This window comes from Ambystoma mexicanum, chromosome 12 (assembly GCF_040938575.1).
Source record: "Ambystoma mexicanum isolate Mex_15411 chromosome 12, UKY_AmexF1_1, whole genome shotgun sequence".
NCBI lineage: Eukaryota > Metazoa > Chordata > Amphibia > Caudata > Ambystomatidae > Ambystoma > Ambystoma mexicanum.
The window spans coordinates 774,191,862-774,214,190 of NC_090936.1; positions in this window are offsets into that span (position 1 = coordinate 774,191,862).

A 22,329-nucleotide genomic window follows, 5' to 3' on the forward strand; every position below is an offset into this window, starting at 1 on the left:
CATCCGTCAAGTACCATGTTTCTGCACAGTTCCAGACTTACATTGTATCCCAGTTGGGCCTAACTGCGGATGATTTTGCTGATAGGTAGCTACCTCTAGAGGAAAGAAGGGTGGCGTTGGTTGAAAATAAGCAGAATGCTGCAAAAGCACTAGCACAGCATAGGCAGTGGCACTAAGTGATTCTGCACAAGAAGGAGTTTGAGACCCAAAGGGAAGCCAGCAAGGTTTTCATTGGGGAGTGAAGTGCTTCCGGTGGTGGCTTACAAGAAATGCCTTGATGCCACATCCCAAATGACTTACTCCAAACATATGAGGCGGGGAAGAATATTTTTGATCAGTTTGAAACACTGGAAATAGCTTTCCACCTTCAGGAGGTGGAAATGGGGAGCAGCCCTCAATGCGATGAAAGTGAGTCAAAGAGGATCAGAAAATTCCTGGTCCAGACAAGTTAATGAGGGGGTTTGATTGTCTTACCAAATGCATGATAGCTGTCCTAGAGTTCATTTGAAGAGGTAAAACCTCTCAGCACTGTGCCTGTGTCAAATTGAAATTCTGGTAGACTGTCTGCTTGGGAATGAAATGTCAGATTAAGACATCATGACTGTGGTCACTAGATCTAGGGTCAAGGAAGCAGCAAGGGATAACAGCACTTGAGGCCCTGCTCCTAGGAGCTATTCAAGCTGGTGATGCTGAGAAACTGGATCTAGATTGGGCAGTACTGATTGTGCCAGAGTTCACAGAGGCACCTTCTCTTGCCAGAGGGCACATGTTGGCAACTTGGGTGCCTATTGTGATTGTACCAGAGTCAGTGATTTCAGGGTTGCCTCCAGGCATAGAACAACAACCTCAGAAGGATGACATGTTGATTTCATATCTAAATGGCCTGTCAAAAGTAAAGTGACTTGTCTTCAGTTGGGGGTGCATGTCAGGCTGACTTTTGCCAGGTGCAGCAAGACTACCCTACTCTGCTTCATGGGTGAGCAGGCAGAGAAACAGGCTCTGAGGAAGCCGCTCAGATGTTTCAGGTTATACTGGGAGAATGGTCTCCTTTACAAGGAGCCCAATAATTCTGAGACCCAGGGCAACTGGAGGTTGGTTGTGTCGTAGTGCCACAAGGGGTTCTTACTGGATTTGGCTCATGACATTCCTTTGGCAGGTCACTTAGGAGTGGCCAAGCCCACTGACAGTCTATCATGTTTACTGGTCACAGAACTGAGTATAATTGAGAGTTTGTCAGGTCGTGTCATACTTACCAGGCATCTGGCAAGTCTGTTGTAGGCATAAAGGCCCCCTTTAATTCCACTAACAGTGGTTGGCAGGCCTTTCACAAGACTAGGCATGGACATTGTGTATCCGTTCGCTCGTTAGACCACCTCAGGGAAGCAGCCCATTTTGGTTCTGGTAGACCACTCCAACTGGAACTCAGAGACATTACCCTTAATGATAATCAATGCCCTATGGTGGATATTCTCTCATATGGGGTTCCCTAATTAAGTTACTTCTGACAGGGAGATCTAACTGTATATCTCCATATGTGAAGGCCATGTGAGATGAATGTGGGGTAAATTAAAAGTACTTCACAGTCTCTCACATAAATACTAATGGGAATGTTGAGTTGTTTAACCAGTTCTTGTAATGCATTATAGCTGGCTTGGAAGAACCCCTGTGGAGTACGTGGGATATTCTCCTGCCATGCCTTCTGTTTGATGTGTGCATCCATGATATTGTTACTGGAGACGGTAAGCCTGTGAAGAGTAGGAGTTATCAATTGTCTGACAAGGTCAGGAATACCATTAAGGAGGTGGTCTCCAAGATATTGCACTTGGGGGCAAGTCCTGTGGTATTGGTACCTAAATATCCAGTAGTGGGAAAACTGCATTCCACTTTTGTTTTTACTATAGAGGATTCAATTCTGTCACCAAAACAGATGCACACCACAACTTTAGGACAGACAAGCTCATTGACAGATTAGATACTGCCAAGTTCATGAGTACCTATGACCTCACTGGAGGGTACTGGTAAGTCGGCCTGACTGACAAAGCAAAGGAGAGGTCAGCATTTTCCACTTCAGATGGGCACTAAAAGTTCACTGCTCTGAACCTTGGGTCAAAAAATGCTCCTGCCATATTTCAGAGGATGGTGAACCAGGTCATGTTAGGACTAGAGGACTTCTATAGTCTTGCTATTGAAAACATGTTAAGCCAGATTGTAGGATGTTGGAGGACGTTGTGGTGAGAGGAGCTTCCATGTCGTAGCAAGGACTGCAGAGGAAAGGAGATTACTGGAGTAGATAGGAAAAGGAAGACAAGTCAAGAGTGTAGGAGCATGTCGTAGGAGATGGGGCTGGAGAGAAGGCAACAGAGGTTAAGCCGGGAGGAGAAGGAAAAAAACTGGATGAGGCAGTGCTGGTAAGAGATGTTGGAGAGAGAGGGTGACTGTGAGTTTAGAGGTGAAGGTAGGCCACTGGAGGAGGTTGTAACGGTGAAGTGGTGAGATGACAAAGGAGGATGCAACATCCAGACAAGCGAGAGTAGGTGGTGGACAAGAAAGGAGGCTTGGAGGAAGAAGTGACAGGGCAACACATATTGGCATTGGAGGTAGAAATTGTAGCCCAAAGGAGCAACATCTTTAGCAAGACTAGAGAGGCATGACAAGCGGGTCAGTCCAAGACAGAAAAGAGGTGGCAGGGGGCACAAGCCCAATACAGAAAGTCCAGTAGTGAGGACTCCTGGTGGCATTTGGGATCTTGCACATTCCTGGAGCAGGGGAAGGGCGTGGAAAGTCGAGGAGAAGCTTGCTATCTCCTAGCTCAACCTCTCCAATCTCCAGAAGTTATAATGCAACCTAACTTTGTTTGTTTGTTTGTTTTAATATTTATAGTGCGTGCCAGACCCGGGGGTATCAGGGCACAGGGGCATGAATAGGGTTGTTCAGTTTAGGTTACAATTCTGTACAACATCATACATTTTATACACATTACATTATGGTAGGAGGCAACATGAAGCAATTGTGTACATTATGTGCAGACAGTGCATAACTTCAGAGGGGTTATCCGGTTATAGTTACATTGCTGTTAGATAATGTACATTTATACAGAGTAAGGCAGGAGGCATCACTAGGCAGTTATATACAGTATGTACAGACAGGGCGAGTGGTGTGAAGTAGGTATAATAGAGTGTCAGATATCATTTTCCTTGATCCAATGGATAACGATGGATCTAAAATGGAGATAGGGTGTGTATTCCCTTAAGGAAGGTGGGAGAGAGTTCCAGTTTTGGGCAGATTTGACCGAGAAGCTACTTCCACCTGTCTTCAAGCATTTGAATCTGGGCACTAGTAAGAGGTTTGCGTTAGCTGTTCTCGCGGGACGGTTGGAAGATTGTCTCGAGAATCTGGGAATGAGGTATTGCGGTGCGGCATGGTGTAGGCATTTATGTATCAGGGAAACTGTTTTGAGGAGAATTTTGTCTTTTGTGGAAAGCCAGTTGTTGGATCTTCTGAGGTCGGATATGTGGGCTTTCTTGGGAATACTTAGGGCAGCTCTCAGTGCAGTATTTTGTAATATCTGGATCTTATTAGTAATGTATTTTTTGCTCCCTACATATAGGGCATTGCAGTAATCCAGTTTGGATAAAACAAGGGCTTTTGCTAGGGTGATGAAGTTGTTGGATGAAAGGAAGGGCTTAGCTGCTCGGATTAGCTTACAGGTGTAAGCAGTAGCTGATGCCATGGAATGAACTTGTTTTTGTTTAATTTAGAGTAGAGTCTAGATAAAATCCGAGGGTTTTGACTTCCTTAGCTACTGTGATGTTGTTGTTCATTTTGAAGTTCGTGTAGAGGTGGCCTAGTTTATTGAGGTTGGCAGGGGTGCCGAGAATGAGGAGTTCCTTTTTGTCATCATTCAGGCATAGACCAGGAGATGCCATCCATGCCAGGATGATGAGGTACACTCTGTTCACAAAGGCCAAATCCTTGTTGTAATCTACCATCAACGGGATGAGGATCTGTGTATCGTCCGCATAGTTGGTGTAGGTGATACCCAGGCCATCTAGATCATCAAAAAGGGGCTTTGTAAAGATGTTGTACAGAGTAGGCGAGACACAGGAGGCCTGGGGCACACCGCATGAGATAGGTATGGGGTCAGCAGCTGCTAATGGTGAGAAGACCCACATTGTTCTATTGTCCATGAAGGATTGAATCCATCCAATAACTTCTTGTGAGAAGTAAGCGGCAGAGTCTAAATGGTTGCAGAGAATGTTATGGTCGACCAGGTCGAACGCCACTGAGAGATCAAGAAGTAATACTAGTGCTGACTTGCCGTTGTCTCTCAGGGCGTCTATTTGTGCTTTAAGGTCAATAAGTGCAGTTTCCATTCCGTGTTGGGGTCTAAAACCTGACTGACGTACTCCTAGAAGGTGGTTGCATTCCAGATGTTGTTGGAATTGGAGGTACGCCACCTTATCTAGGATTTTAAGCAGGAACGGAACTGTGGTGATGGGACGGTAGTTTGTTGGTATAGATGGATCAAGAGTTTGTTTTTTGAGAAGTGGGAGGACCCACGATTGTTTCAGGTGATTGGGAATGATGCCGGTGGAGGCATTTATAAGTTTGATAATAAATGAGGAGAGGTCACGTGCAGCATCTTTTATAATTTGAGCTGGGCAAGGGACTTTTTCAACTTCTAGGATGGATACTTTCTTGAGGTTGAAATGGGGTGAAGGTGGAGTGGGAGTGGTGGGAGGCAGGGTGGTCAAGGCAAGGGAGCCGAGATTTTGGTGGGGTTAGGGGCAAGGAGGAGAGTTTCTTTTTTATTGTTAATCTTGGCCTGGAGGGTTGTTATCTAGTTAGATAGAGCACTCTGTATGGTGGTGCACCAACTTTTATCCTTGAGGCATGTGTCTGGGGCTTAGATGGGCGATTCTATCTCTTTGAGGATAGTGAACAGCTCCTTAATGTTTGAGTTGGCTTGAGTAATGCGCAGGTTGTATGACTCTTGTTTGGCCAGGTTGATTTCTTTTTTTGTAAACGGAGGCTAATTTGCTGAGGTTATTTTTATTAGTGTCAGATGGCTCTAGCCTCCAAATTTGTTCACTTTTTCGTTTCTCTACACTAATTGCTTTCAGGCGAGGAGAGAACCATGTGTTCACATGTTTTTGTGGTTTGCTTTTTCTGAGACTGCTTTGCTTTGATTTGACCGAATGGCCTCTGTGTGTTATTTCCCCAAGTACTGTTTTCAAAATTAAACTTAGACTGCTACTTGCTTGTCTGGCCACTTGCATCTGCCATCTGGTCTCTATAACCTAGGCCAGTGATCTCATATCTGATCATTTGACATACTGCTGGGCACTGTGATCTTATTCATCATAGTAAGTTGAAAGAAACATATCCCTTGACACATTAAACTTCAAGTAATGGGGCTGTACTTTTTAGATATGGCCTTCTTTATCTCAGGGACCTTCGTGGCACATCACTCAGATTATTCAACGGATGAAACCCCTGTGGACAGTCCCATCTGTTTCGTACCCCCCTTGTGTGATCTGTCTGTATATGGTATGTTATGATATATTAGGTTATTCATAACACGCTTAAACCACAGAGGTTTCTAAGGGGATCGAACCTGTGTTGCTCTGTGTCGTCTTGCTTCCAAGGTGAGCACGTTGCCCCTGAGCTATCCTCCCGAGACTGACAGAATTTCTTTTCTGAGAAATGCGAATCGCATTGAACATCCTGTGAATCATCTCTTTGTGAATTAAGATTTTTCTGCTTGATCTGCATTTGAAAGTCCCTTCTTTGTACGAAAGACCTATTTATTTTTGTCAGAAATCAAGTCGTTTCTCACAGATTTTAGGGCGAAACGGTTTTGATTTACAATTTTCTTCAGAGATCGTTTTCCTCAAAATCCAACATGTTTGGTATAGTTAATCGGGAAAGACCACATTCCCAAAAGGAGCTATGCATGCTAAAGTGGTGCGTCATACAGTAACATTTCTAGAAGTCAGAATGATGCATTATATGTTGGTTTAATACCTTTCAGAACAGAACTTAATGACTGAATGAGGTTAGTTTTGGGACTTTTATGCAAAATGTGTGCTGTGCTCTTGAAAACAAATGTTGCAAATATGAATGAAAATAGGAGACTTCAAATACGAATAAAAGCTTAATATAATTTTGTTTTGTTTTCAACAGATTCTCAGACAAGATGTAACCCTTTTCCAAAATGGAATCCGCTGCAGACAGACACACATAGCCTGCAGACTTTAAGAACTGGATGTCTGTTCATCATTACAAGTGTCAGCCATTTCAAACAGCGATGGTGATTCGGGTGGTCCCAGGAGGGAATCGCGAACTTTGCTTTCTCCACCCGTTCGATGTGGTTTTTAATCATTGCTTGGAGTCGACCAGGTTCTGGGGAGCCGTCTGATGGGGAGAATGGCACGTCGACGTGTTTGCATCCTTTGTAGTTTGCATTAGCCGGCTGGCTCTCCGAAGAGACTGCACTTTGAAAGACAGCAGGGCGAATGTCATGGATTTATCTTCCGAGATGAGCAGACATGGGAGGAATCCAGTTAGTCACAAACTGGAAGATCAGAAGAAGGTAGGAGTGCTGCTCACGGCTGCCATGCATCTTAGTGGCGCACTTCAGTTATATCCAAATAGCAACTGCGGTGACTGTGTGAGCGGCGACGTCGATCAGATCAATAGGCACTTCCTAACTGGTCATTTAAAATAATGGGCCTTCTGCTGAAAGGCCGAGTTTGGAGTTATTTATTTTATTTGCTAAGTTCATAAAGCACACTTGATGTTCCCCAGATTGTCATTATGGTGTTATCCATAGAACATTGCTATGCCCATACAGGGCTGTTAAATCGCAGCTGAACGCGTGTGTGCTTAATGACTTGTTTGCTGCATAAAGGCATGTGGCTTATGTATTGACATGTTTATATGCCGAGTTACTGTCAAAACGTGCATTGTAATAAGAATGGCCTTACTGTTACATATTGATGTTGCATCTCATAATTATACTTGAGCAGGGCACACGTCCTAAGAACACAGGCGATGGAAGTCATGTTTTGTGAAATGATGTCACAAGTGGAGACATTTCAGAATGCACCTTGCCAGTACAATATGTGGTTGGAATGTGCGTAGCCTAGGCTGACCAACATGCAGAACCACTTGAACCAAACCACTAAACTGTATGATGCTTTAAAGTGAACCGAACTACCTCTACATTAGTTCTAAAGCCAACCACCAATTCCTCTTCCCGCCCTAGCCACTACCCTCCTTGCTCTGCGATAATCTCCCCCTCTCTGTTTCCACTCCTACTCTCATCCTATACCCCCACTCTTACCATGTTCAACTCTGCCCTGCCTTTGTCTGAGAACACCTGGCCTTTCCTAGCAAATCTCTGACCCTATCCTTTACGCTAGCTACCCCACATGCCCACCTGTTTCTCACAGTGATTCCTGGTAGATTCCAACTTCCATTCAGCTCAAAGCTTTGTTTGACTTTCAAGAATGCTTTGCTTCATACAGATGAAGAAATCATAACAATCATAATAAATCATGACAAACAATATTACAGAATATCTAATGAGTGGTTTTATTTCCCCACGTTCAAGTGAAGGCTAGAAATAGAGTGCAAAGTAATATGGCCCTAAAAAATGTCCACTTGGTTTTGCAAATGTACTTATAAGTCTTAACTCTCAAAAAAGATAATGTGTGATAATGCCACCTGCGTGTAGTCATGTTTTACACACATGCTGCTTGTCATTATATATGCATAGCTGCCTAGTGGCCCAATGCCATGCATTAAATAGTGATCTAATCCTCGCTTTTCACTTGTAATGCTGGGACTTCTAGGCCCACGTTTATAATGGAGAAAACAAACTACAGTGCCCAGCATGCAACAGGAAAAGACGGGATTAGCTCTAAGTGTCGGCATGACATCAAGCCCAGCGTTCAGGGCTTTCATCTTTTTCAAATGAAATGGGTCTCCACACTTTACGGGTCCTCTTGTGATTATGAAAAAGAAATCATAATAGTTGTTCTTAAGTGGATATTTGGGGCATCAGCCGCCCTGTTTGTCTTTGTTCTGCTGTGCACAGGCCAATTAACCTGTCGCTCAGTATTCTGCAGCCACTCACTATCTACCACCAATGAGTTAACTCGGAATTTGATAATGATGAAGTCATACAATGGTGCTGACGGTGTGCACATATTCTCTGCAGATGCATCAATTAAAACAAAATAAAAATAAAATATGCAGTCTCTGGCTAAAGACAGAACTTTCCAAAACCTGTGTAATAATCAGAAATGTTTTACATTGAGCTTTTTAGTGTGAGGCACTGTACATGCATGCAGACACGGGGGCACTTAGCAGCTTTTTATATGATGGTGGAGTAAATGTGAATTTCCACACAAAATGCTAATCCTTTTTTGAGTTTGTTAATTAATAGGACATCATGAAAAAGGAAGAAAGTTAAGTTTTATTTTCATGACTCGGTTCTCAAAGAAAATATTGGGTCGCTAACTGAGGCTTTCAGTAGGCTTTGGTAGAGCTTTATTCTGGTTGAATAATGTTCTTTACATGTTTGGTAGTTCCATATTATGATCATTGACAGTTGCTAGCACATACATAACATGTTGGCCATGCTCTCGTTGTGCATGATTACACCTCATATGCACGTGTCTTGCTATGAAGATTCGTTTGAATACACACAATTGTGGAACGCTACATTTATCTGGGTTTTTCAATATGACATGGCACATCCATATGGAATTGGATGAGATGTTTATCTGCCAGAAATCAAATGTGATACAATAATTTTCAGTGACCGTATTCAGATGGACCTTTGTTGGAAAAAAAAAAAAATCATTGTGATCTGCATGCCTTTGTGTGTATATGTATACACATGCTGGAAATGGATTTTGGTGTGTTTTATGGCAACATATAACAGATGATCACTATTGTAAAAGTTGGAGAAACAAGCAGGTATTTAGTGCCAGGGAGCAGTGCCAAAGTTTTCTTTGGTAAAAAAAAACAGTTATGACTACTCAGAGATCCCTCAGTCTCTATAATATTATTTCTTTATTGCCATGTTTTCAATCATACCATGCATGCCAGATCCTAACCTCCAACATTCCAAATGGGCACCTGGGGCCGAGGCAGAGTCTGGCAATGGAGACTAGTACTGTGCCCGAAGCAAGGCTCTGCAGAAAGTTCGGTCTCAAACACTTTAGTGCAAGAGAAACGACTACCCCTGATCACCTGACATGCTTACTATTGGGCACAAATATTGTTGTGGGTCTACCTGTAGACTATCTGTGACAAATTGACTTCTGCCCTGCAGGAGTACAAGGATGAGTGGAGGCTAAATCGCCCATTCAGCCCTCACACGTCTACAAACCAAGAGCCAACGCAATCATAAATGTAAAACAGGAAGAGGCTAGAGATATACCTCCTTCCTCCTTTGCGGTTATGTCGGCCATGGGAAGGCTTTTCTCTCAAGAGGGGTGTGAATGTGGTTGAGTAGCAAGCCAAAGAGCAAATGACAACAGTCCAAAATAAAGGAATGTCCAATCAAGGGTCTATAAAAAAAAAAAAATACACATTTTATTTAAACACACCATATATAATAATAAATAACTAAAAAGCACTACACAAAACCCAGCCCTGAGTAAATAACACAGAATAAGCAAACATAGTATGATATGATATGATATGTTATTGACCCGGGGATCGAGTCGTCTTGCTTCCAAGTCAAGCACGTTGCCCCAGTGCTATCCTCCCTAGACAAGTAGTAGATTAAGCACTCTGGGAAATGAATCTGCTGTGAAAGGCAAGCAAAAGCAACAATCTTCATAAAAAGGATGTGAGCAAAAAGGGTACAAAGTAACCTAACCAGTCTCTAGGGCCCAGAAATGGACACAGAGGGCTGTTAGCAGTCAATAGTACCTTCGTTGCAGGTCTTTGGGGTTCAGCAGTACTGATCTCAGAGTTGGCTCAGGTCGGGGATGCTGCAGTTGCGATGGCCAAGCAGAAAGCTGGCGTTGAGTCTGGGTCAAATGGAAGGTTGCTTCAGTCTATCGTCCACCTGCACTGTGAGGATCGGGCTGTCCACAGGTTTAGTCAGTGGTCGCAGTTCAACAGCAATGAATCAAGAATGCAGATCCCTTCCAAAATTGTACAAATCCCTCTCTGGCTACTAACCCCAAAACCTTCCCTTCTTAATAGAAACAGAGGCATTTAGAAATGCATCCTCCTGGTGTGAGGCCTGGCTCTTTCTGATTGGGTGTGCCCTTTGATTCCTGTTCTCAGGCCAGTGTTGTGTGGTGTAGCTGCTCCAGCGAGAAGGGTGTTACCTGCCCTTAAAATGGAATAAAGAGAGGCACCTCACTTTCTGCCGGTAGAGCAGGGTCCAGACTGTGTGGGGAAATACACAGCGCTGAACTGGGCACACAGGGCTGACACAGGTGCAATATCATTTTAATGTAGCTAAGGTAAATCTGAATGATGCTGTCCACCATACACTAACTCGGGTATGGCTTATATGTAAATCATTTTATGTGCCACCCGGACAACATCTTCAGGGTTATGATATTATTTTAACAGGGTTGAATAACTTAAATGTAGCCTGTGCACTCCAGAGACTTGGGTGTCACTGCAGCTGTCAAGAGGCACCTGTGACCTCTGTACCTGCTCTGTGACACTTGTAGAGCAGGTGGTGGTGAATCAGACTACTGATGCAGCCATGCACAAGTACACACTATGCATTTGGCGTGGAGTTTATTAAGGGGAATCTGATTAGCAGTTGTCCCTCTCAGAGATGGAATTCCTACATCATGGAATTATTTAATAAAAACCAAATGTCATGGCTTTCTCACCCTTGCCAGATGGCAATTCATCACAGTATCTATGTAGAAATGCTTGCTACCTTTGTATGTATGATAAGTACTAGATGACAATATGTTCCCTACTGTTTTATTACTAAACTAATCAGTGTTTGCACTTCCAGTATACCGTGTCTTTTATACTCATAAATATAAACACACTGAGAATCCTCCCTTTTATTTTGCAATTATATATATTCTCTTGCAGACATAATCTGAGCATTAAAATAGTACAGTCAAACAAAATACAGTTACCCGTATTCACAATGCATTGGTTGATTAGATAACCAGCATCCTACTCTTCTATTCACTTCTAAAATGGCAAACCAAACAAAACCAGTCATCAGTGTGTGTGTGTGTATACATTGGGACTCAGTAAGATTTAAACTCATTCACAATTGCGATGCTGTGGAATGGCATTTCTGGGGACAGGTGAGGTTGTATAGACCAACCTTTGTATAACCCTTTAGATGCAAGGGTTAAAAAAGACCCTGTTTTTAGGTTTGTCTTAGTTGTTCTCAGTGAACTGCTTATAGAAGCCATGGACCTTTGGCAATCTGCTACAGTCAAGGATGAAGAGATTACAGGCAAAGCATGTTAAATCCTCCTGCAAGAATTCATCTTGCTCTTCCTTTGGTCTTTGATGGATTCACTTATGTAGCCAAAGAAGTACGAGGAGCGGCACAGGCTCTCTTTGGACACTGTGCCGAAATTAAGTAACACCCTAAAATCAGTGTGTCCCAAGCACAGAGAATGTTGGAAGGCTAACCTAACAAAAATACATCATGGTGTCTCTAAATGCTCTAACTATGGAAAAAATAAAATAGATGTTGTAAACTTATTCTAGCCCCCAAAACACTGAACAGTCAAATAAAGTTCGAATTTGGAAAAAATTAGCCATGGTCCATGTTTTAGCACTATTAGTGGGCTACTATCTTAGGGTGAATGTATCTGAAGATGTATGCTTCTGGTTTCCAAAGAGATTCAGTTCTGTACTTTAGTATTTCCTTCAAATTGAAGCAAGCATTAAAACATGAGAATGTGGAAAAATTGGCAAAGTGACATTACTAGGCCCATAGATTACAGTTAATGCATAGTTATTACATGTTCTGCTTGCTTCTTACCCAGGCATATCAAATCATGTGGGTCAGCTTTTGTCCTCCAAGCTCTGCCCCCCAGGATGATAGAGTGATGTGACTTCAAGCGTCTTCCGGGAAGTGAATCATTTCTGTCTGAAACTGACTGGGTCCACAGCTCCAAGGCGCAGGTGTGGCACACACCAACCACCCCCACTGCAGTTTTGGGCCCTGCAGGTCTGGGGCTTACAAATGGCTCTGCAACCCCAGCAGGGAAGGAGGGTTAGGGAAACGATGTTGGGACAGGAACGGGGTACGAGGGAAAACAGGGGAAGGATTAGGAAGAGGTTATGGATAGGCAGGGGGACATAGGCTAGGTAGACCTTACTATACAGTATATGCAACAAAGTACATTCTCACACACACACATCCTCACATTTGCCCCCATGAAATAGCAATACAGTCATCAAAATGGCGCAATGGTGTTGCACCATTACATAACAGAAAGAAAACACTTATCTCTGGGTATGGCTGCTGGAGTGTCCCTTGTTGTCTCCTGCGAATTTCCTGTGCCGGGCTGCCTTGCAGTAGCAGTTCAAATGCTGCAAAGAGAGCCAGAATTGATGTATACGTTATATGGAAGCACGTGGCTTGCTGCATGCATGTTACCACTTCAGGAGCTATGGGGGTTATGCGTTAGTAGTCGGGGTGACTGCTAATAACATGCAGGCGTTTGCATGGGCCGCATTTGGCTTTCTGCATGCAGCATTCATTAAGAGCCGCACATGGATAATTTCCATACAGCCTTGAGGATTGTGATGCCCTTAGCTTTTAGCCTGCCAAGCAAGGATTTGTTTATGGGCATGGGATGGCATATACACCATCTTTGCGATTGTGCAGAGTTTATGTGGCAAGATTAATTGCGCGGGTTAGTGCAGTTAATGCGCTTCATGAAGGGTGTTTGCTTTGCTATAGGTATGCAGCAGTAACTGGCACTGCACTTAGCTTGGTGGGGAGCAGGGGCCAGGATTCGGGTGGGACTGGGCCTCCTGCACGGTACCCCTGCATCCCACAGCATCAAAGAGCACTGCAAGACTTATCTCACACTTGCAAGGGTCGGTACTGTGATCCTGTGGGGCGTGGCTCCTCACATGTGTGTCAGTGAACAGAGCTGCTTGTCATGACTTGCTGGGTCGCAGTCTCGAGCGCAAGCCCTGTGTTCTGCTTTGCGCGCATGCACTCCAACGTGCCACTCCCAAGTGGCTTACTTATCATAGATTCCGGCCCAGCTGCTGCTGGGAATTGCAGTCCCAGGCGCTTGCCATGCAGAAAGGGCGATGAAGTGTTTGATAAGGCTTGATTGCCTTGTTATGCTTTTGTTTCTGTTTCTGTTGTATTTATGGTTGTTGTTGGACCCTTGAACCTCCTCTTTCCCCTACAACACTCACCACATTCACTCCTCGGCCTGAGTCCTGACAGTATATAAAGGATTAGTCCCCTTTCTTTCAGTTTAATTTGTGGCATCCCTATTTCCCTGTTAGCCAATCCAACACTAACAGATGAATACCCTTCATGGAAAATAGATGCAACTGACCGTCCTGTTAGTTAACATTGAAATAAACCCAAAGTTACAGTGTAAGCTGTTTAATGCAATAATCATTTAACACTGATGAATACCAAACCTGCAATGTCCAGAGAAGTGTGTGAATGGAAATGCATTTCTTTCTTGTGTGAATTAAGCCTTTTAAAAATACACTTCTCATGTTTATCAGATATCTTTATTTTATTTTGATTTGTTGCTGACTCTCTTACTCTATTCTCAGAATAAAGCAAAGGAACAAAAGATAACATGGCTATTTGTGTGCATTGTGGCAGAGCATGAAGCATTGTTTTATCAAATGATTTTTAAACATTTTGCTAGTCAATCTATCTTAATTTTTCACAGAGAATAGAAAAGAAAAAAACAACTCTTTGCAGTCGCACCACATTTTGAGGCTTGCGGTGAACACAATTTAACCCTGCCATGCAATCTCACAGGTTCAATAATGCTATGTATATTTACAATTGTGCGTGAAAGACAATAGCAAAGCCAATAGTTTTTAAATCAAACATTTTTAATGCATCTCTATAAAATTCAATAGAAAAGTTCCAGTCTTATTGTGACTTGCCTTAAATAGAGAGCTGTGCAAAATACAGGTATAATGTGCAATTTATGACAATGTCATCCATCTTTTCCCTCTGATAGTAATTTGGCCCCTTTTTCCAGGTAACCAATACATGCAAAGAGGTCCTCTCACATCAAATCGTAATATACAAAGGGGGTCAGGGAGACTAGAGCAGACTCTTACTATGATCAGCAGACCATTCAAAGAGCACAAATAAAGAGCTCTAATTTAAGTATATGAAACTATTTTGAGGCCAAATAAATTGTAAAAGGTAAACATTCAATTAAGTGTTCCTTAATAATTGAAGGTTTGACAAAACAATATAAACAGCTATATAATAAGACTATATAGGTCATTACGACCCAGGCGGTAAATACACCAACTTTACCACCATGGTGTAAACTACGTTTACACCATGATGGATGGCGGATTTACCGCCCCATTCCAAGGTGAGTGAGGCGGTAAATCCCCATTTCCCATTTACCCTTCCCCATTCCCATTTTTGCCCCATAGGGCATAATGGGAGTGGGGAAGGCGCTAATTACGGCACCGTAATTTACGGTGCCGTAATTAGCACCAAGGCGGTTTAGCGCCATGGATTTTAACGCCTGCTAAAAGCAGCCGTTAAAATTGGAATCAGGCGTTAAGGGTTAACGACGGCGTGAACCCTTAACGCCTGGGCCGTAATGACCTCCAATGATTTCCAAAATGTTTGGATTAGGCACTAGCGGAACAAGGCACACAAACATAAATAACAGAAATCCAGGGCATGTGAAAACATATGATCCAGTCTGTGATCTCAAAGAATGATTTGCCGAACCCATATCTGAAAAGGAGCAGCAAAATGCTCTATTTAGAAAACTGGCCAATGATCCTGATTTAGAACTGCCATGTATCTCTCATGATTATGCTGTCTAATCTTTCGGAATTGTCCCACACTTCCTGTATTCAAACATGTTCAATGAATGGCCTTACCTGAGCTAAATGAAAAACTGTATAATAGTTTCTGAACAATATTTTTTCAAATATTGACTGTAGTGAAAAACTATCCCAAAGGTTAGCAGAATAGTACAAGTAAAATCCGATAATGGAACACATAAAAATAAAATCACCATACCCTTAGGGAATACATTTAGGTGCATAGAAATGTATAATCATCAAAGTAAGTGAAAAGAAGCAAGACAGAGAAGAAAATAAAAATTAAGGAATATGAAACAATGATGAAAAATGATGGCTTAACATTACCTCCGAGGAAAAACTAATGTAAAACCATTAATATTTGAAACTTCGTTCTTCGTGATCCATAAGTAAGCCAAAGTAACTGCCAAAAGTCACAATTTTATCAACAAAACCATACATGCACTAAAGGGACACATGGACCAAGTGTGCACAGAAAATGTCTCCTTCCAGCAATCCACCGTTGTGACTATGTTTCAGGCATCCCCTTCATATTGTGAGCTGAGATATTTGAATAGTCATCCAGCACAAAGATAAGTTCAATACCTTGCAGTGTGCACTTTCAAGACACCAGGAAGTAACTCCTGACAAAGCAATCAGAGAACGCTGGAACCAATTTGCAAGCAACCAGAGTACTTCCAGCAGTGACACTCATATTAATTTGTACCCCACCCTTGTCATATCACATCTCTCTAGACATAGCACTTTCATTTCTGGCCTCATTAATTTCTAGCTTCAGATAGTTCTGTTGCCGATTTTGCAAAAGAACACTAGTGCCAAACGATGGAATTGGAGAATTGTGTCCCTTCTTTTCTGACTTCTCAGTAATCTGTAAATGATCATTCTGACCAGTACACAAACAATTGCTTGGTGTTCCAAGTTGTTTTATGGTTTTCTGATTGGTGCTATAGAAATTAGGAAATACAATTATGTGTGCAAGGAAACTGACTTTTTACCCAATGAAGGTCTCAAATCCCTTTTTAAACAGTTTGAATTCATCCTCCATAACCATTTGCTGCTGCCACACTCCACAACCCATTAGCCCACATACACCAATCGGGCCACCTGATTCAGGGGCAATTATGTTCAGATCCACCACCTATATCTACCTAAACTGAAATCTGGAAATGTTCTTTTGTCTAAGTGCGCTCAATTATTAACCTGTGCTGATAGTGTTCCTTGCAGATAAATAGGTGTACTTGAGTAACCCAGGCCAAGGTCTACATCGTACACATAAGGTTGGCACTTGTTCCTCAGACCTCCTGCATTCCATTGCAGAAAAGTGTGGGGTAGCATTGCTGATGTGCTGGAGCTTCAAATCAATGAAGGCTGAATTTGCTATGCTGTGAAAAATGTTTCACCCTGCCGTCATGCTAGTGCCTCAACCTGAGCACATGGGGCAAGGAAGGGTCTCCATATCTGCCATCTTGCATCTACTATTTCACAAAAGTAATTACAGGCTCTGGCATGACTAATGAACATGATTGTGGCTATCAATTATATTCAGTACCCATGTCCACATCGGGATATTGCAGCATTGATTTCCAAATAATACAGCATGAAACATGTAAATGTTGTGACATAAAAGTGCATTTTATTACTTATATGCTTAAATAGTTATAGGTTGATACATAACAAATACAATTCAATTTGTAATGTCCTATTTACTTATTGCACACAATACAGCAAAAGTGTTTCCAGGCGCCACAAGACAAAAGTGGGGGGAGGGTGGGCAAGGGAGATATGTAACAATAACGGTCCTACTAGGCCTTGTGACATTTGGATCATGCAAGTGCAGTAAAAAATGTGCAGGGGGGAGAGGAGGAAAGTGGTGAGGTGAGCCGGGTGGGTACCAGGGGATGCCGGAGGCAAGGACCACCAGTCAAGTGTGAGGACCAGACTCAGGAGGGTTGACCAGCCCAACCAGAAGAGTCAGGGAGGGCTGCCTGGGAGAGTAGTGCTGGTATAGAGGGGTGCTGGTAAGACTGGCCATGGGGGGGGGGGACTGGTACCTAGTAAGACTCATAAGGGGCCTGGCCGCAGCAGCAGATGGGGGCCTTAGCAAGAGAGGGCGAGTGGGAAGGAAGTAGAGAAAAGCAGGGTCTTGAGAAGTTTCCAGAGTTTAAGGAGATCCAGCTCAAGTCTGAGAGGGGCAGTGAGATCATTTCAGAGGGAGGCACTGGCCAATGAGAGGGATCTACTGCCCACTCTATGCTTGGAGAAATATCTGATATGTGGAGAGTTGGAGCTAGAGAACCGAAGGGCTCTAGCAGGTACGTATTTAGCGAGAAAGAGTTAGATGTAGCGGTGTCCCAGGCCCCAAAAAGCCTTGTGGATGATGCAAAGGGTCTTGAATATGATCCTTACAGCCAAAGGGAGCCAGTGGAGATATTTTAGGGCTGGAGAGATTAGATCCCTGGGCTTGAGGCCAAGGATAAGTCTGGCTTGAGGCCAAGGATAAGTCTTGCAGCCCTATTCTGGATTAGTTGAAGGGGCTAAGAGAGGAAAGAGGCAAGTTGAGGGAGCGGCTGTTGCAGTAGTCAAGCCTAGAGAGATCCAGAGCTCTGGAGACATTGAATATCTGGGGAAAGATGAGGAAAGGTAAAATGCCTCTGAGTGGGTGAAGTTGATGTGAGGGGAGAAGGAAAGAAGAGTAGTCGAAGATGACGCCAAGGTTTTTAGCCACACGGGATGGGGAGGGGAGAGGACCAAAGGAGGGCAGTCTGAGAGAAGGGGGGAAGCAGGGGTCCCCATGAGAAGGATCTTAGTCTTACGGGCATTAAAATAGAGATTGTTTGCCTAGCACCATGTCTGATTGGCAGTCGGACTGCCAGGGAAGAGAGAGGAGGAAGAGGAGGTAGAGTAGGGAAGCTTGAAGGAGAACTCTGTGTCATCAGCATAACACTGGAAGTGGGGGGAGAAGGAGGAGATCAAGTGTGCCAAAGTGGAAAGGTAGATGTTGAAGAGCCACAGCGATAGGATACAGCCATGACGGAGGCCGCAGGTAGAGAATGAAATGGAGGAGAGGAAAGGGCCAACTTGCACCTGGAATTGTCAATTTGATAGGAAGGAGATCAGCCATTCCAGTGGCAGGTCTGGGCATCACAGAGCCAATTCATGAGGGTGGCATGGTTGGCCGTGTCAAGGGATGATGAAAGATCAAGGAGAATGAAAACAAAGGGAGTTGGAATTGAGGTTTGAGAGCAGGTCTTCATGGATGTTCAGGAGAGCAGTTTCTATGCCTCTGGATGCTCTGAAGCCAGGCCGGTGGTCATGGAGAAAGCCAACAGATTCAGTGTGGTGGATCAGTTGGGAGATGACCAAATTCTCCAAGAGTTTGACCAGCAAAGGGGTGGTGGAGATAGGGCAATAGTTATCCCGGCAGGAACGCTCTGCAGACACATTTTTAAGGAGAGGGTGCACAAGTTAGTGGCAAAGGAGCCAGCAACAAAGGAGTGATTACAGAATTTAGTCAAGGGAGGAGCAAGAGAGGAAATGTTGTCCTTGATAATTCTGGAGTAACAGGAGCACTTTTTTGTAGACTTTCACATACAGACAACTTTAGAGACCTCATCCAGTGCTATGGGTGAAAAGTAGGAGAGTAAGGGGTGGGAGACAAGGGGGCCAGGGGAGGCATGAGAGCCAGTGGGGGATGCGGGGGTGGAGTAGAGGAGAGAGAGGACAGGATTTTGGTAGTGAAATGGGAAGCCAGTGCAGTACAGAGGGCTTGGGAGGGAAGAGGAGAAGTGGAGAATGCAGTAGGATCGGCAGGTTCCTTACAGATTTTGAAAAGTTCAGCCGTATTGTTGGTGGCCTCGATATAGAGGATGTAATATGAGCCCTCTTTTTGGAGTGAATGGAAAGACGGTATTGCCTTTGGAGCGGCTGACATGCCAGCTTGTCAGTGGATATACATGAAGCCTGCATTTTCCATTCAGAAACTCTGCACTTGCGTTTCAGAGAAGGTAGATAGGAAAACATACCAGCTGTTACACTTGTAGGCAGGCATCATGCAGATCCTCGGGACTGGGGCAAGGGTGTAAATGGTGCTGGTGATAGAGAGGTTAATTTTAGTGAGGACTGTGTCAGTAGAAGAGTCGATGGAAGGGGTGTGAGGAGGGATGCAAGCGGTAGCAAAAGCAGAGATTGACACTTGCTTCATTGGTCAAATAACAGAGAAGGAGATTGGCATTCCAGGTGGATCTTTGGCCGGGGAGCCAAGGAGATCCAGGTGAGAGGAGGGCATGGTCAGACCAGGAGAGCAGAGTAGTGAGAGGGTTAGAGATAGCGATGTCTGCTGTGATGAGCGCATCCAAGGTGTGTCTGGGTGAGTGGGTCGAACCAGAGGGTAGACTAGTGAGGGAAAGAGAGTCACAGAGGGTAGGGTGGAAGCATCAGGTGAGGCATGGTGAATGTTGAAGTCTATGAGAAGAAGAAGCTTGGAAACAGAAGTCAAGAAAGAAGAGGTGAGGTGGCCCATTCAGAACGGAAGAGGGAGACTGGGCCTGGGTCCTGTAGATGATGGCAATAGTGAGTGAGAAGTAAGAGAGACCTCACACCTACATATGAGGCTTTCAAGGAAGGGGAGGATTGAGTCGGTATGATAGTAGCAGGGACCCATACAGGGAATATCTGCGCCACACCACCTCCAACCTGGTTGGACCTGGGCTTGGAGAGGATGTTGTAGCCATCAGGAAGAAGAGTGTCAAGAGCAGTGGCAGAGCTGGCATTGAACAACGTCTCTGTAAGGGCAAGGATGTCAAGGTCAAGAAGGAGACAGATGTCAGAAGAGTGTTTTACAGCAGAGCGAGCATTAAGGGTAGCTAGGTGAAGCTGTTTGCTGCCTTTGAAGGTTTTCCAAAGAGGGGTACAGGGAGGAGGTACACCCGACAGTGATGGCGAAGAGGCCAGGGCGAAGGCGGAAGGAGGAGAGGCAGGAGCATGGAGGAAGTTAATAAGATATGGCAGATGCGTATCAAAAAGGAGGAGATTGCTCTGAGATCCCTGTGCCATGACAATGCCATTACAATAGACATTAATGATACACCTAGAGGATGAGAAGTGTTCCACGAGAACTTCCCATCTGGCGCCACCTTTAATGGGCATGGAATAGAAAGGGGGTTATATAGAAACCATAAGGCAGTCCATAGGTCTGGAGAGGGGACTTCAAAAAGGATGTCAGTGATAGTCTGCCTGGAGGAAGCATTGACGTAGGTGTCAGCAATGGGTAGGGCTGGGTTGGAGACCAGGTGAGCTTTTTCAAACATTTTCCTTCCAGGCTTCGAGAGGTGTTGGATAGGTGATAGAGTAGCAGTTAGAATAGATAGGGGAGATGGAGAGCACCATGGAGGCAAGGTGAGAAAAACAGAGAGTGGAACTGCACAGTGCACAAGGAACTCACCAGGTAGCCTAGCAACAGGACAGGCGTAGATGATTTAGGTGCACATCCACAAGTCTCAGAAGCAGGGAGGGTTGCAGGCAAAAAAGTCGCAATGTGGGAGCCAAAGTAGAACTTGGAGAGCGTGGCTGTGAAGTCATTGAGGTGCCATGTCTCAGTGCCTAACACCTGCGGTGCACAACACTGTGCCCTTAGCCTGCATGGGTTTTGCCTGTGTGGGCTTTTGCCAGTGAGAACCGAATCATCACAGGAAGTTACACCTGCATGGTGGAAGTGAAGGCTGATGACGGTTGGGCAGTGTCTCGCACACCTGTGGTGCACAACACGTGCCCTTAGCCTGCCTGGGCTTTGGTCCAGTGATGATAAGCAGATCGTTGCCGGAATTTACACCTGCGTGTTGGAAGTGTAGGCCGATGATGGTCGGGCAGCACCTCGCGTACCTGCAGTGCACAACATTGTGCCCTTAGCCTGCGCGGGCTTCTCCTTTGTGGGCTTCGGTCCGGTGATGATAAGCATATCGATGCCTTTGTGGCAGAGGTTTAGGCCAATGACGTTCGGGCATCATCTCGCACACCTGCGCGCACAACATTGCGCCCTTTGCCTGCGCGGTCTTCACCTGTGTGGGCTTTGGTCCAGTTTCTTTGCATTGAAAACAATCTTTCACAAAGGGAAATGTACATGGATTTGCTGATCAGACAAATTGTAATAACTGGGCCCTGGCGAAAATACTATCTTTTGCCCCTTTTTAGTGGCAATTCCAAACAATTGAGCCATGTTTAAAATTGACAAATTGTGCAGTAATTGGTTGGAAGTGCAAATTTGCTATAAGCTTAATGGTCTGTATGATGAAATTCATAATTTTCACAAATTTCTTTGAACTACCATGCATTGCATATTTCTAACAAACCCGTGCTTCTAGTGCTTTGAACAGAGATACTGACAACTGATAAAGTGTAACATATCAGTTTCGAGACAATTTGTGTGCACATGCTCACTTTTCAAGTTAAATAATTAACACCCTGATTGGCGTATTTTTCTGCCACATGCGTCTTATTTATTCAAACAAAAAACTGAAGTCTATTGTACTAGGTGTGATGCACGCATGTGTTGTGGGTTCCTTGCTATGGAGTCAATGTGTAACAGCCATTCTTCATGTAGCAATTTGATCTTGCACTGAGGTCGCATAACATTGTTTTAAAGCAAGCTCCCCCTTCTAAGCACTTCTCACAGTTATCATCAATGAAACAAGTCAGATAGTCGCTTAATACATCTGTTGTATTGAACAGTAGTTTCTTTTCCAGGTTAATCTCATAAGCACATTGAGTTATTTGTATTCTTTTTTAACAATTGTGCCTGTAGGCAAATGTATTAAGCAACTATTTGACTTGTTTCATTGCTGATACCTGTGAGAAGCGCTTACCATGGAGGAACTTGCTTTCAAACTATGGGCCTCATTACAACTCTGGCGGTAACGGCTGCCGCCGGAGTTGCATTTTTTCTGGCACCCGCGAATGTGCAAGAACCGGGTCATGCCGAGCTTGGCAGACCCGGTAATTGCCCATTTGCAGCTGCTGGAATCAAGGACCTCCCGATCCCCATTCTGCCCCATAGGGCTGAATGGGGATGGGGAGGTCGGATGCTCTGGCACAGACAGAGTTGTGCTGGTGCATCCGACGTGCTCTGTTCACGGGTGCCGTTACACCCGCCAGGAAAAACCTGGTGGGTAAAATGGCACCCGCGAGCAGAGCACGTAGTATGGCGGTCCGGGGACTACGGTACCGGCATGCTTACCGGTACCGTAGTTCCCGGACCGCCTTGCTTGTAATGAGGCCCATTTTAAGGCC